Source organism: Crocuta crocuta, unplaced genomic scaffold (assembly GCF_008692635.1).
Source record: "Crocuta crocuta isolate KB4526 unplaced genomic scaffold, BGI_CrCroc_1.0 scaffold253, whole genome shotgun sequence".
NCBI classification, from domain to species: domain Eukaryota; kingdom Metazoa; phylum Chordata; class Mammalia; order Carnivora; family Hyaenidae; genus Crocuta; species Crocuta crocuta.
The window spans coordinates 6,554,795-6,570,845 of record NW_027529451.1 but is presented as its reverse complement, the minus strand read 5'-3'; the positions used below and the strand labels follow the sequence as shown (position 1 = coordinate 6,570,845).

General features: G+C 35.5%; 1 protein-coding gene across 8 annotated transcripts in view; it reads right to left on the bottom strand.

Moving 5' to 3' along the window:
* RBMS3 (RNA binding motif single stranded interacting protein 3) overlaps nt 1-16,051 on the bottom strand; it is a 702,138-nt gene that overhangs the window by 83,875 nt on the left and 602,212 nt on the right. The window lies entirely within an intron of this gene.

Genomic DNA, 16,051 nt, shown 5'->3' with positions numbered 1-16,051 from the left:
CTTCATTCCTCCTTTTTCTTCTCTGCTGAATTCTGTCTCCCTCTGATCCCTTATTTTACCTATCGCTGAGTTCTTAGAAAAGAGCTGCAATCACCCATGCAAATCCAATACTGACTGTACCACCCACAAGGAGTGGACTGGTACTCATCATGGTCTTTGGCAAGTCAGAAGAGGGTAAGTGAAATCCACTGAATTTGTTTGCAAAATATTAAAATACTGGTGTTTGACAAATTATTCTCAATGCTATTCATTAATGTAGGTTTTTAAGCAAAAACTTTCCAGGTAGTTTGGAAACTTAATTTAAGGACACCTAGGTGGCTCAGTCAGTTAAGCATCTGACTCAGTTATAGCTCAAGTCATGATCTCACAGTTCATGGGACTGAGCCCCACATCGGGCTCTGTGCTGGCAGCATGGAGCCTGCTTGAGAGTCTCTCTCTCTCCCCTGTCTCTCTCCCTCTCCCACTTTGCTCTCTCTCTCACAATAAACAAATAAACATTAAAAAACAATTTAAAAAACTTAAATAACAAGTAGGAAATTAGTAATCTTTATTAGTAACTACTTTTTTTTTATTTTTAAAAATATGAACATTTATGACAGAGAAAATAAGGAATTATCTTTCTTGGTTTTATTATTTAATGACTCTTTATTTTATTTTACTAATTTACTAATTAGTAATTTACTAATAGAATTCTTTGATCTTTTTGAATTAATATGTGGGGTTTTGAATAAAGAAAAAGTCTGGTCTTTAAAACCAAATTAAATAAAACATATTATATAATGCTCAAATTACTTGAATGTCTCAATAATAAACTAAACTATCTTCAAATTTTTTTTAAATGTTTTTATTTATTCCTGAGAGAGAGAGAGAGACAGTGTGAGCTGGGGAGGGTCAGAGAGAGAGGGAGATACAGAACTGAAGCAGGCTCCAGGCTCTGAGCTAGCTGTCAGCACAGAGCCCGACGCAGGGCTTGAACCCATGAACTGTGAGATCATGACCTGAGCCAAAGTTGGACGTTTAACCAACTCAGCCACCCAGACCCCTAAACTAAACTATCTTATATGTGGAAAAAGTATGAAGGATTTTAGCATACAGTTTCAGACAATGTTCTAGTTACCATAGGCTTAAAGAGAACACATTGATGTGTTTTTTGTATTGTGCTTTCATGGAGTATTCTCATAGTTACCCATTATGTGCATTATCTAAACTCACCTGTTTGAAATGCAAAAAGTGTAATTAAATTGATGACCTGATATATCTCTACAATATTTATAATAATGATATGAGCCATTTCTAATGCCAGATTAAAAATAGGGTATATATAACTCAGACATATCATCCAGCATCACATAATTTTGAGCCCAAACTAATTAAATTATGGTACTATTTGGATGAATGCACCTGTCAAAATCAAAGCTTTTAACTATATCATACAAACTCCTTTCTACTTAAAATATAATGATGAGGTTGCTAAAAGATTAAAAATATTTTACCCCTTAGGCTAATCTAATCAGCACTGATGGCCATAGATAACTTACTAATATTTGTAGTCTATGTACATAAGGACACAATCATAATTTTTTATTAATCTGTCAACTTGATTTGCTCTGGGTTAAATTATGTAACCTGAAATAGAAAAATTTAATGAAGAATCAGACCGAATATAATGAAATGGAATTGGTGATAACTGGATTAAAACATACCTGTCCCTGCTCTGCCACCAGCATGTGTGATGTTAGAAAAGTCAATTAACCTCTCTGAGCCTCAATGTCCTCACCCATAAAACCATTATTCTATAATATTCAGGTTTATCTTTTATGAGAGCATATGTAACATTACAGAGAACCTCATAGGAAGCCAGAGCAAAGGACTCCCATACAACCTGATCAGCAGAGCATTATTCCAGAGATAGAATACTAGAACTCTAAATACCAAAGCACCTGCTTACTGATGCCTGGAATTCTCTACAAAGTTGACAAACTTTTCATTACATAGTACATAAAAATGCACATACTTGAGCCCATTTATAACCTCATCTATGATAAGATACTAATGACCCAATACACTTCTTCGGAAGAGGGTTTGAGAGAAGCACAGCACACACCCTATTAGCTTAGTTGGACTGGAAGGTGGTTTATTCTTTCCCATGGTTTTCCAAGCTCTCACCAAATGCGCGCGCACATGCACGAACACACACACACACACACACACACACACACACACACACGTCATTCTTAGTCAGAGCCCATGGGTATATGCAACCAGGTTCCCATGAACCTTTGTTTAAGCGAATTTATGACCAGCTTATTTTTGCATTCCTTAATATACTTGATTTATCTCTTTCTTCCCCAATATACTATAAGTCCCACGGGGCAGGGATTACACCTGTTTACTCAGCATACAATGTCTGCCACACAGTGGGATTTCTATAATATTCTCCATAAATATTCTTCAAATAAAAAGCAAAAGAGGAAAAGAATGAGCTTTTGGAGTATCTAAGGATCTTGAAGTAAGAGTATTAAGGAAAAGTGGGAGAGAATGTTGAAAATAAAGGCTGAGATTCCCAGAGACAAATGACACCCTCTTGACAATTTTATCAAAATCTGGTCTTAAATATTTAACATGTTTTTTGTGAAACATCTTCTTTATTATTTTATTAATTTCTCCCCTGCTGCAATGTAAGTGTCATAAGGGAAGGAACCGATACTATGTTTTGTATCCCCAAATGGTATCTGGCACATAGCAGATCGGAGTGTCTATTGAATGAATGAATAAATTAATTAATAGATGATTCTGGTTTCATTTTTGTAATAAGTTTACTGCCTTAAAAGCTGATATTTTAGGGGTGCCTGGGTGGCTCGGTTGAGCTTCCAACTTTGGCTCAGGTCATGATCTTACAGCTCTTGAGTTGGAGCCCGGCGTCAGGTTCTGTGCCGACAGCTCAGAGCCTGGAGCCTGCTTTGGATTCTGTGTCTCCCTCTCTCTCTGCTCCTCCCCCACTCGTGCTCTGTCTCTGTCTTTCTTTCTCAAATATAAATAAACATTAAAAGTAAATTTTAAAGCTGGTATTTTTAGTGTTTCAGAAAGGAAAGATTGGATGAGGAATATCTACCTTTTCATTGCTATCATTCTTCCAAGGTACAGGCGACAGAAGTATTCTTGATTCTACTAGAAATATTCCAGAAGTTAATTACTTACACAATAATTATAATTTAAAACTCTTGAAATTCTCTTTGGAGTATTCTTAACTCTCTTGAGATTAATAAAATTTGACGCACATTTTTTCCCCTAACAAATCTCTTTAATTTTCAAATGCACATATATTTTTGTGGAAATACAACCCATATGTTTCTGAATCATTTATACTTATAGGTCTGATCACAATTTTGGTTAGACTTATGTGATAAAGAAAAGTCTATTTTAGGACAAATGTGCTTCTCTTGAACAATGTTTTCTAATGAAAACAATATAAGGAATATCCAGTAACTTCCAAATAGTTCAAAACCATGATTTGGGGGAAAATTTAATTATTCAAAATGAAAAAAAAACCCCACAGTATGTCCACAGTATGTGTTATCTAATGAATATTTGCTGGAGTTTATTGAGCTTAATAAAATAAAAAAGAGAAGATACACCTTTAAAGTATGGTGAAATTTAGTAATCATCAAATGAATTTAATCTGTATAAGACCAAAAGTAAATGGAGAGAGAAGGAGAGAAGGAGAGAAAGATCTATCAGAGAGTAGAGGAATATAAGTAAAAATAGAAGGACTTTTCTTCTTGCATAATTTTGACTCTGCTAGGAAATCAACGCTGTAACAATTTATTTCATTTTCTAGGACAGTTGTAAGAAGAAAGTGTGCCAGCCAGAACATTTCTCATCCTATGCCTGGCCATGTGTAATAGAAATGGACATGATCAAATGATTGGAACATTCTGATTTACGTGAGATTGCCTACATAACTTCACAAGCAAAGGTGATTGCTATTAACAGGGCAGCCTTGCTGAACCATGGCAAATCAGAACCATAAAACACTGGCAACACATTCTAGCCCATCACAAGAGAAACAATTCAAGCTACGTGTTCTTGCATTAGAAGGCTGTCCCAGGTACAGAATTAAGAGTCTCTTGTTTTGTTGTTGTTCCTAGAATCAAAAAAGAAAAACGTGAGAAGTTCTTAGGTACTGGTTCAGATATTAGTAATTAGCTGGTGCAAGTTCAAGTTTTCATTTGAAACATTTAGTGGATAATATTCCACTAAAGGATCCCTCTTGTGGATTGGCTGCCACTGAATCATCACTCTCATCAATTTCAATAATTTTGTTTATTTTCTTCATTTATTTATTTATTTAAGAAAAAGACATAAAGGAAAGTTAAGTTTTTGATCCACAATCCAATCTGTTAACCCTTGTCTAGGGCTATGGACATACTGGTTGGGCTTCTTAAGAAACTTATTTCAAACTTTCTGCTCTTTGAAACATCAAGTAGAAAGGGAAGAAAACCCCCAAGGGACAGCATGTATAAAATCCTCAGGGTGTGGGAGAACGCCACAGGAAAATGACATGTTCTTCAGTAATTTACCTCTCATGTTCCCTCTGTGTAGCTTTTTCAAGTGGGCCATTGAAATACTGGAATCATTCAGTCACTCTGAGGTCATACTTTTATGATCAGTAAAAGTGGTTCTTACCAGCCTCAGCCATAACATTAAGAAAAATACAGCTGAAAACCCCCAATGCCAACGATGATCCCATCAATCAATAAAGCCTGAAATAATCTATTCCTGTCAATACAGCAACAGAAACCAAACAAAACATTGCAGGACTATGAAGAGCCCACCCTATTCTATACAAGTGGCAGGAAACTTCTGGTGGTTAGGGTTTATAGAGTTCTTATATTCACAGTGACTAATAAGGAGATAAATCAATCTAAATGTACACAAGCCTCTTTGGGTGCTCTTGTAGGCTTGACCAAGGAGCTGATTGCTTCCTTCATTTGTTTGTACCAGGCAGGGGCATTGCTGTTGTGCTTTTCAAATCTGTTGTTCTTCCTCACTCTGGATTGGTGGCTACAGCGGAAAGATTTCATGAAAAAATATCGTCCCCAAATGTTATGCAGAAGTGAAATGAAACAGTTTTGTATACATATATATGATGATTTTTCAAACCTTTATATCATCCCTCAAACTTTAGTGGGAATTAGATTAAATGACCTCTATAATTTCTTTGAATTTAAAGTATCTATCTCTATTTTCCAATTTATTACTATAGTCAGTTCCCTAAATGGAAAAATCAGGTGCATATACTTTAGTTGATTCAAAACAGCTTATGTAATGTAATACATAATTAGCCTTAAAATTATAGGTGTAAGCAGGAGTATAATTAGGTTGCTAAATAATCTTGCTTGCAAGGGGCATAAGCAAGCACTTGATTTAGTGCACATAAGATTAGTACACTTAATATAATGTCGTCATATGCATATTACTTCCTATTCCTAAGTTTAAGAGCTATTGCATAGATCAAGCATGGTAATTACTAGTTAAAAGTAAATGGATCGCTAGAAGCCTATTTATTCTCTCCAATGGGAAGGAATGACTCTAAAGTTTATCACTGCCACTGATGTATGTCAAACTGTATTTCAAGCTATATATTGAAAACTTCTATCTGGTTCCACAAAATCAACATGCCCAAGAAAAATTCCATGTATCTACTATTGAACTTATTCCTTCTCTTACACATACTAATTCAGTTTAAGGATATCACCTTCTACTTAGGCTTCAAGACTATAATCTGTTACAGTCAGATTTGGTCCATGCATCCTCCCTATTCTTTCTCTTCCTCTTGCTCAATTTTTCCATTTAATCCATTTCATAAACTTTATTCTTTCTCCTTTTGTTCTAATTTATACCATGAACCTCAACAGTGTTCAACTTTTTTTTTTTTTTTTTTGTGTATTGTAGAACTGCAACTTTGAACACACTCATATAAACATATATATGTATTATAAATATAGATTAGTGTTTTGGCCAAACAATATCTACAGTGGAAATCAATACAGTGGATGGTACCCATCCAAGCTACAGACATACATGTATCTGCCCATGCAATGTAAAATATAAACTATTCCTTGAAATAAGTTCCTTATATGTATTTCAAAAAGTTAAAAATAATTTTGGAGCATGACATTAGAATCTAAGGATTTATGCATGTAGCATAGAATACAAACTTAGCATCATGATGACTTTTTAGTATTAATTAAAAATACTTGAGATACAAGACTAAAGAGATAAAAATCTTCATAGGAAAATAAGAATTGATTTTTTAATACACACCGTTGCTATGCAGGTCTGGTTCTAAAGTGCATTGATTAAAAACTCTTTAAGGACAACTCTTTGATAAAAGTTCTCTCTTTGGTATAGAAGTTTTTGTTTAGAACTCAAGTTGATAATTAGGCTGATTTCCTCTGTGCTAAATGAGAATTAAAATAAAAATAAAACAAGCATAGTATTCTTTTGAACATGGTTAAGAATTAATCCTTTTTCTTGAAATTTGCTTTAAGGTTTCCCAGCTTGTTCCTAGCTTCCATATTGGGCAATGAAATTATACTTATGTTAAGTGATGTAAAAAGGGAAAAGCTCCATGTAAATTTTTAATTCATAATATTCTGTATAAGCAGTGTGATATCAACTGAGGTCCTTGGGTGTATTCCTGCCAATGTCAGCAGGAAGGCACATGTTTTCTTCTCTGCCGATAACATGGTTCTACCAGTGAATGTGTTGAGTAATTACTGTAAGATATAATGGCTTGGTATTTGCTATCTAAAACCAAATTTATTTATGCAGATATTATTCAAAATTCTCATCGTCCATACAAAGAATCCTAATTTCTGGTTCAGTTCACTACCAATGAGGATATTTTATACCTGACGCCTCTTGGCAACACGTGAGGTTCTAGTACTGCTAACGATCATGAATACTTCATGGGCCACTGAGTGACGGTGGGCAGTTAGTCTCACACCTATCACCAATATTTTAGGTTACATTTGCCTCTCAAGCCCTCCAGAGGCACAGAACGATAGACTTTCAATTGAGTACATGTTTAGGCTTTTATGAAAGACATTCTTTTTTTTTTTTTTAATGTTTTATTTATTTCTGAGAAAGAGACAGGCAGCGTGAGCAGGGGAGGGTCAGAGAGAGAGGGAGACACAGAATCGGAAGCAGGCTCCAGGCTCGGAGCTGGCAGTCAGCAGAGCCCGACGCGGAGCTCGAACCCACGAACCGTGAGATCATGACCTGAGCCGAAGTCGGACACTTAACCGACTGAGCCACCCAGGCGCCCCATATGAAAGACATTCTTGAGACGTCTGGCACAAGCTGCGGACAATCTTGCAGCTCCCTTCAATAAAAAGGTACGACAGTCTTCATCTGGATGATACTGTAGGTCAGGGGATGGTATAAAATCCTGGCTGACACTAAGGAAATTTGAAAAGCCAAACAACCTCAATGCTAACCAACTGGATTTACTATGTGGCATTGTTATATCAAGCTGGGTCATTAGAAACTTATATATCTGGGGCGCCTGGGTGGCTCAGTAGAAAAATGTCCAATTTTAGCTAGATCATGATCTTATGGTTCTCAGGTTGAGACCTGCATCAGGTTCTGTGCTGACAGCTCAGAGTCTGGAGCCTACTTTGGATTCTGTGTCTCTCTCTGACCCTCCCCACTCACATTTGTGTCTCTCTCTCTCAGAAATAAATAAATGTTAATAAAATAAAAAAAAAGAAACTTACATACTTGAAGAATATTAATTTAGCTACTCTAGATATTTCATTACAAAATTGAAAGTTAACATTTATTTGTTTTTTATTGAGAGTTCAGAAAAGTAATAAGTGCAAGAAAAAATGTCTTCCTCTGCATGTGTAACTGTTATCTAACACATTAGGAATGGCAATAACATCTTATTATACTTTTCCCCCTAGTATATAGCAGCATGAGCCAAAAAACAAAAATGAAAACAAAACCAAAACCAAAACATAAAACCTCTCCTGGCCATCTGATACTTCCTTCTATCAGGAATGAAACATATAATTTTTTTCCCTTTTAACCATTTTGGCTTTGGCTTCTAAAAACTCAAGACAAAATTTCAGTGTTCCATTGTAGTAAACTACCCATCGACAGCCTAAGCATTTAATAAATTTATTTCCTCTGCCTGCGACATTTGTTCCTTTAATTTATCTGTGCTTTTTAGTATGTCTTTAATCATAAGAAACCTCAGCTGTTTTTGAACAGTGGGTGAGATACAAACCCTTATTCCTCATTCTCCGAGGGCCTGAAGAGGTGTATATTTCTTTTCTATTCAAATGAATATCAATGTTAAAAAAAAAAAAGAGAGAGAGAGAATTGCTGGTAGAAAATTAGGTCACGCAGGAAGGTAGAAAAATTGAACTTGTTCAGATCTCAAACTGTATAAGATTCTAAATTTGTTCTTTCATTCTCTCCATGAATAGTGTTTTTCTACATCGTGGTAAAACAAGGGTTACTGCTTATCATAACAAGTAGATCTGAGTTTTCATATTTTTAACAAAGAAAAGAGGATGGAGAAGATACAGGCAGAATAATCTTCACTACCTTTGCCTGTATTGATCAACCATGCTAAATAACAGCATAAACATATCACAAACACTGCATTCTGGAGCCTCATTAAGGGTGTTCAAGAGCTCAGCAACCCTTTTCAGACTTCCCAAGAAGTGAATGAGTGCAGACATGAGGAAACAAATATACCTGGTGAAAAACACCGTTGCTTAAGCTGATATGAGCAAATCTGCAACTAAAAATCAAATAGGATTCTACATTATGAATGCAAGAGAAATCTTCTAAAGTTGTTTGTAACAAACCTATTGATAGTCAATGACAAGAGTTAATGATCAAATATATAAAGACAAATGTGACATCATCATCAGTTTTCCTAAATGCTGGGACTGGGTTCATAGAAGATGCACACTTTTGCCTTCTTTGGAAACCTTTGTCTGCATCCTTGTCAAGCAATCCATGCATGTTTGTAGTGTCTCAAGTTTTGCCAATGCAATGCAAGTTTTGCCTACCAACAAATATTTATTTAATTTTTTAAGTGTATTTATTTTGAGAGAGAGAAAGAGAATCCCAAGCAGGCTCCATCCTGTCAGCCCAGAGCCTGATGTGGGGCTCAGTCTCACAAACCATGAGATTATGACCTGAGCTGAAATCAAGAGTCAGATGCTTAACCTACTGAGCCGCCCAGATGCCCCAATAAATATTTATTTAATACCCATTCTATGTAAGAACAAAGTAAAAATGGAGAGATATTGTGAAGTATATGTGCTATGATCTCAAATAATAAAATTATACTCTAGTTGGGAAGGAAAATTAGCCATATGCCCCAGCATAAGATATCTATAGTCTGTCTGTCTGTCTGTCTGTCTATCTATCTATCTACCCATCCATCCATCCATCCATCATCAACCTATCCATGTCCATCTATTTATCTGTTTATGATATGAATATAACCTGATTAACATGTTTTTCTTATGTGATTAATGATTTATCTCTTAAAAGTATTCCCAAAGAGGAAATTTTAAAATGATATCATTAGAAAATGCCTTCCACAATGATTCCATTGTAGTAAAAAAAATGAGGCACATAGACATATAAGAGAATTTGGATATTTTTTCTTAAAGTGTCAGCCCTTTTACTTTATTGTTTGAATAGACTAACAATGAAGCATTTGATAACAGTCAAGTGATAAGACATTAAGCATTCTTGGGTCTCTTGGAGGATGGGGATCCCACTTCCAGTTGGGGTGCTCAGACAACTGGGCTTACCTTAACCTCGTACAGAGATTGTAATGATTATTTTATGACACCCAAGTGATGTTAAAAACCCAGAAACAAAACCACAACTATATAGTCAATTAATCTTTGACAAAGAAGGAAAGAATATCCAATGGAATAAGACAGTCTCTTCAACAAATGGTGCTGGGAAAACTGGACAGCAACATGCAAAAGAATGAAACTGGACCACTTTCTTATGCCAAACACAAAAATACAATCTAAATAGATTAAAGATCTAAATGTGAGACTTGAAACCATAAAAATCCTAGAAGAGAACATAGGCAGCTCTTTGTCATCAGCCATAGCAAGTACTTTCTAGATATGTCTCCTGAGACAAGGGAAACAAAAGCAAAAAATAAACTACTAAGACTTCAAAAAAACCCACAAAAAAACAAAAAAAAAAGCAAACAAAGAAACTATTGGGACTTCATCAAAATGAAAACTTTTGCACAGCTAAGGAAACAATCAACAAAACTAAAAGACAATCTTCAGAATGGGAGAAAATACTTGTAAAGATTTATCTGATTAACCATGAGTATCCAAAATATATAAAGAACTTATAAAACTCCATATCCCCCAAAAGTGAATAATCCAATTAAAAATGGGCAGAAGACATGAATAGACATTTTTCTAAAGATGGCCAGCAGCAGCAGACACAGGAAAAGATGCTCAACATCATAATCATCAGGGAAATCAAAACCACAATTAGATTATCACCTCACATCTGTCAGAATGGCTAAAATTAACAACATAAGAATCAAGAGGTTTTGGTGAGTATGTGGAGAAAGGAGAATCCTCTTGCACTGTAGGTGAAGATGCAAACTGGTACAGCCACTCTGGAAAACAGAATGGAGTTCCTACAAAAAGTTAAAAATAGAACTACCCTATGATCCAGCAATTGCACTACTAGGTATTTATCCAAACAATACAAAAATACTAATTCAAAGGACAGATGTACCCCCATGTTTATAGCAGCATTATATATAATAGCCAAATTATGGAAATAGCCCAAGTGTATATCAACTGATGAATGTATTAAGAAGATGTATGTAGGTGTGTGTGTGTATGTAGTATGTGTATATGTGTGTGTTTACAATGAACTCTTTTTCAGCCATGAAAAAGAATGATATCTTTTCATTTGCAACAACATGAATGGAGCTATAGAGTATAATGCTAAGCGAAACAAGTTAATTCACTGTATGATTTCACTCATATGTGGAATTTAAGAAATAAAACAAAAGTGCAAAGGGGAAAGAGAGACAGAGAGAGGGAGAGGCAAACCAAGAAACAGACTCTTATCTATGGAGGACACACTGATGCTTGCCAGAGAGTAGGTGGATGTGGGGGGCGAGTTGGCTGAAATAGGTGATAAGGAGCACACTTGTCATGATGAACACTGGGTGTTGTATGGAAGAGCTGAATCACAATATTGTACACCTGAAGCTAATATTACACTGCATGTTAACTAACTAGAATTTTTTTTAAAACTTAAAAAAAAACATGCCCTGAATATTTCACTCAGTTCTGAGTAGAGAGCTTGTGAAGGGACACAATGGGTGTTAGATGGTGGCAGTTCTCTAGAAGACGCCGTGTTGAATGAAGATGTAAGAGGGCAACAGCTCAACGTCATGATTAAGTGACACCCTCCATGGCATACTATTGACGGGCATATGGATGCCATGCTTATGCAGGTGCAGCATTATAGGCACTTGGTAACCTGTGGAAATACCTTGCACTCTCAGATGCTCACCAGATTAACACTTGGTACATAGACCAAAGACCTGGCTAAAAGCTGATATTTGCTTTGCTTACAACACCCATCCTGTCTGACACCCAACATTTGTCTGACTGAAAAACTCTTTTTTTTCTTCAAAACTGAGTTCAGGAGTTACCTCCTCTGAGAAGTCTGTCCCTATTCTCTACTCCTTGAAACAATGAACAATTCCTTCCTTTTTACTATTTTTATAATTTGCACATACATTCATTGCTATCCAGAGCTGAATACACTATAAATATCTGTTTTCTAACAGGACTTTGACCAAAGGGGAAGCAAAACAGGGATGTAAAATGTAAAATAAGTCCTACCTTTGGTAAATATTCCTCTTAAGTTAAAGAACACTTTGAAGGCACTTTACCTGTATTTGTGTTAGTAATTTGAAAAATGTTACTTTAAATTGTATTATTTGGCATTTGTTACTAAGCTTTGTAAAATAATGTTTTCTTTTTCCAAAGTATACCTGATTTTATATATATGTATATATAATATATATATATATATATATATATATATATATCCTTCCAGACCACCTCCCCCCAACTCTGGTACATTCTAATTGGTTGCCTGATAGAATCTTAGTTCATCAACCATATTAACCATGATCCTAAATCATAAACATAGCACTGAGGTAGAAATAACTAGTTTTTAGGTCATAGCTAAGGTTAACCTTTAAAGCAAAATAGTGTCCCAATAACATTCTGAGAGGCAAGAAATAGTGAATAATATTTTTTGCTATTTAAAAATACTCTCAATATTTAAACCTATTCACAACCATTTACTTAATGAGTAGCTACATATTTCACATAACTGTGAAAGTGTTAGGTATGAATGAGCATTCCAATGTGTTGTGAAAGAACAAATAGTTCCATAGACTATCTGTGCCCTTATCCCCAATCCTTCAGTGATTTCATAAGTAGTTTCTATTGCCCTGGCAACATTTATGAAATAAATGATTTACCCTATCTCTGTATGATTGTGTTGCCCTGGTAACTTGTTGTTATCTAGTCTGACATGGATTTTATTTTAGCGGTGTGCTTGCTTTCTCCAGAGATAACCCATAGAAAATAAGCCTTCACTAGATTAGATACTTTAACATTGGGTTTCTATTGAAGTATATTTAATATGCTAAATAGCTATTAAGGATGTCATATTGTCAATACTCCTACAAAAGGGCTGGCAAATTCTGGTATCCTGATGATACAGTGATGGAGAGACTCAGTACTATCCAAGGACACATTGGGGATCATGCACGATTGAAACTTTTGCTCTTAGCAGTTGTGTTAGTCTTAGGTTGAGAATGCTGTGCCTGCAGTTCTAAAAAAAAGTAACACCTTATTCCTTTCTTTTAAAGGTCCGTAGCAAAATAACATAAAACCACATGCCAAAAGACAGGTCACATGCACGCATTGGATTTCAAAAGAAGCTGGGCTCATCAGTTATTGTAGCCACTCCTGTGCACAGGAGGCAGGGCTATTGATCAGGCAATATTTTCTCTGGGAAGCTTTCAGAAGCTCTACTTGAGAGATGACCATCACCTCCAAAATGATTTCCATGGATAGAAAATGACTTTATGCATAGAGACTGTGTATAATGTGAAACATTTTCATAATGCAAAAAAAATAAATATTTTTCCATTCATGATTGGTCCATCCTATTACTTCACTGGAAATTATGACTTTTTAACATACGTCAGTGACCTATTGAGCCTTTCTCCAAAGTAAACCTAAACTTTAGACAATAGCAATAGGACCATCAAACGAATAAAACTTGTTCTTCAGTAGACCACATTTTACCTTTCCAATCAAATTTTTCCCTTATTCTCTAACACAAATCCTTCACTTAATGCAGCCTATTTGCCTCTTGGTCCCTTGGAATAACTTGAAACACAATCCCCAATATCTTTGTGTGTTATTTTCACCTGAAATATCATCTTTCTTTTCCTTTAACCCCATAAACATGACCCATCTTTTAAACTCCTGTTTATGTCTTTGTTCTTCCCTGTCCTTAACTGTCATTGTCAATCTTATATAATTGGTAAACTTAATACCTTCGTTGCTGCAGATTTTTATTATTTATTACTTATTATGTTTAATTTTTTTACATGGAGAGTATTTTTATGAATATAATTTATTATCAAATTGGCTACATACAACACCCAGTGCTCATCCCAATAAGTGCCCTCCTCAGTGGCTATCACCCATTTTGCCTACTTTCCAATCCCCCCATCTATCCCCAACAATGTGGATGGAACTGGAAGGTATTATGCTGAGTGAAATATATCAGTCAGAGAAGGACAGATATCATAATGTTTTCATTCATTTGTAGATCTTGAGAAACTTAACAGAAGGCCTTGGGGGAAGGAAGGGGGGAAAATAGTTACAAACAGAGAGGGGGGGAGGCAAACCACAAAACACTATTATTTTTTAAATATAACTTGTTGTCAAGTTAGCTAACATACAGTCCATACAGCGTGATCTTGGCTTCGGGAATAGATTCCCATGATTCATCACTTACATACAACACCCAATGCCCATCCCAACAGGTGCTCTCCTCCATGCCCATGCCCATTCCACCCCACCCCACCCCACCCCACCATCAACCCTGTTTGTTCTCTGTATTTATTTTTTTTTTAATTTTTTTTAATGTTTTATTTATTTCTAGGAGAGAGAGAGACAGCGTGAGCAGGGGAGGGTCAGAGAGACAGGGAGTCACAGACTGAAACAGGCTCCAGGCTTTGAGCTGGCAGTCAGCACAGAGCCCGACGTGGGGCTCGAACCCACGAACCGCGAGATCATGACCTAAGCGAAAGTCGGACGCCTAACCGACTAAGCCACCCAGGCGCCCCTGTTCTCTGTATTTAAAAGTCTCTTATGGTATGTCTCCCTCTCTCTTTGAATATCCACAATTAGATTAGATCCACAATTAGCATGGATTATTTCTTTTTCTCCCCTCATTTCCAAAAACTCTTAAAAATTACAAATTATTGATCTGCAACATGATAATGTCTAAAAAAAGTTCTTCTTACACAGTTGATGATGATTATCATATTTAACATATGTCCTAAAATATCAACAACTGGTGATGGAGTAACTAACAATGCCAATTTGATTAAGACCATGCCTTTTCGATATATAATTGTTTTGATCACTTAGCAACTATCAACTATGTAACAATCTGATAGAGCACTTCATGATGATTCACACTGTTTATAAGCCGCAACGCATTATAGTTTTAGTCTCCTGAGAACATATCTGAGAGCATTAATAAATTATTTTTAAATGGGTTGGTTGAATAAATGTTTCTCTTCCCCAAACCCAAGATTGCTTCACATTTGTCTTTTTTAAATCTTTAAAAATAGCTATACATAATTTACACTTAAAACTGTTCCAGAATTTAGAGAAATGGAGTTTTATGAATCCCTTATAATAATCTCTTCAAATCTGATGAAAGTAGTACACCTAAAAGATAATAACACTTAATAGTTTCATTAATAAAGACTGATGTCTAAATAATAAATAAAATGTTAATAAATGTAATTGAGGTGTATGGTTCTGAGAAGGCATTATCACGACCACAAGAAGTTTGTTTGTAGAATGGTTCCACCTTAAGAAATATTTACTGAAGTTAGTTAAAATATAATTAATTATAAATACATTAATAAAATTGATAAAATAATTTTATAAACTCAATATTTTCTCAAAAGTTTATTGATTAAATTAAATATTTATATTAAAAAAGAGCCACTTAAGAATACACTGTAATACAACTGGGCAAGGAAAAGGATTGTAAAACACAAATATTAAGGTGGAAAGTAAAATTATTTTCATCATCTGGGAAACCCGAGAATCAATGAAATTGTCTACTGGAAATAATAGAAAACTTCAGAAAAATAGTTGGAAATAAAATCAGTTCATATATGGGGCTGATGAACAGGATAGAAAGCACCATCAAGACTCAAGCAGACATTTCCCAAAGGTGGGGATACCCTGCAAAACAGCTAAGCAGAAACACAAGAGACAAAAACCTGCTACATTAAAAGATACTAAAGGACACAATAACCAGATATTATAAGTGGTAACTAATTATTTCCTTATTAAAGTAATCTAGCTTTCTAAACGTATTTTTTGGATTTTTGAGAAAATTTAATTAGCAAAGAGGAAAAAAATTATTGACATGAGAAAGTGGAGATTCTTAGCCGAAAATTGTAGTTTAAAAATCGCATGTGTTGGGGCGCCTGGGTGACTCAGTCGCTTAAGTGTCCGACTTCGGTTCAGGTCACGAACTCACGGTTCGTCAGTTCGAGCCGCGTGTGGGGCTTTGTGCTGACAGCTAGCTCAGAGCCTGGAACTTGTTTCAGATTCTGTGTCTCCCTCTCTCTCTGACTCTCCCTTGCTCACGCTGTCTCTCTCAGAAA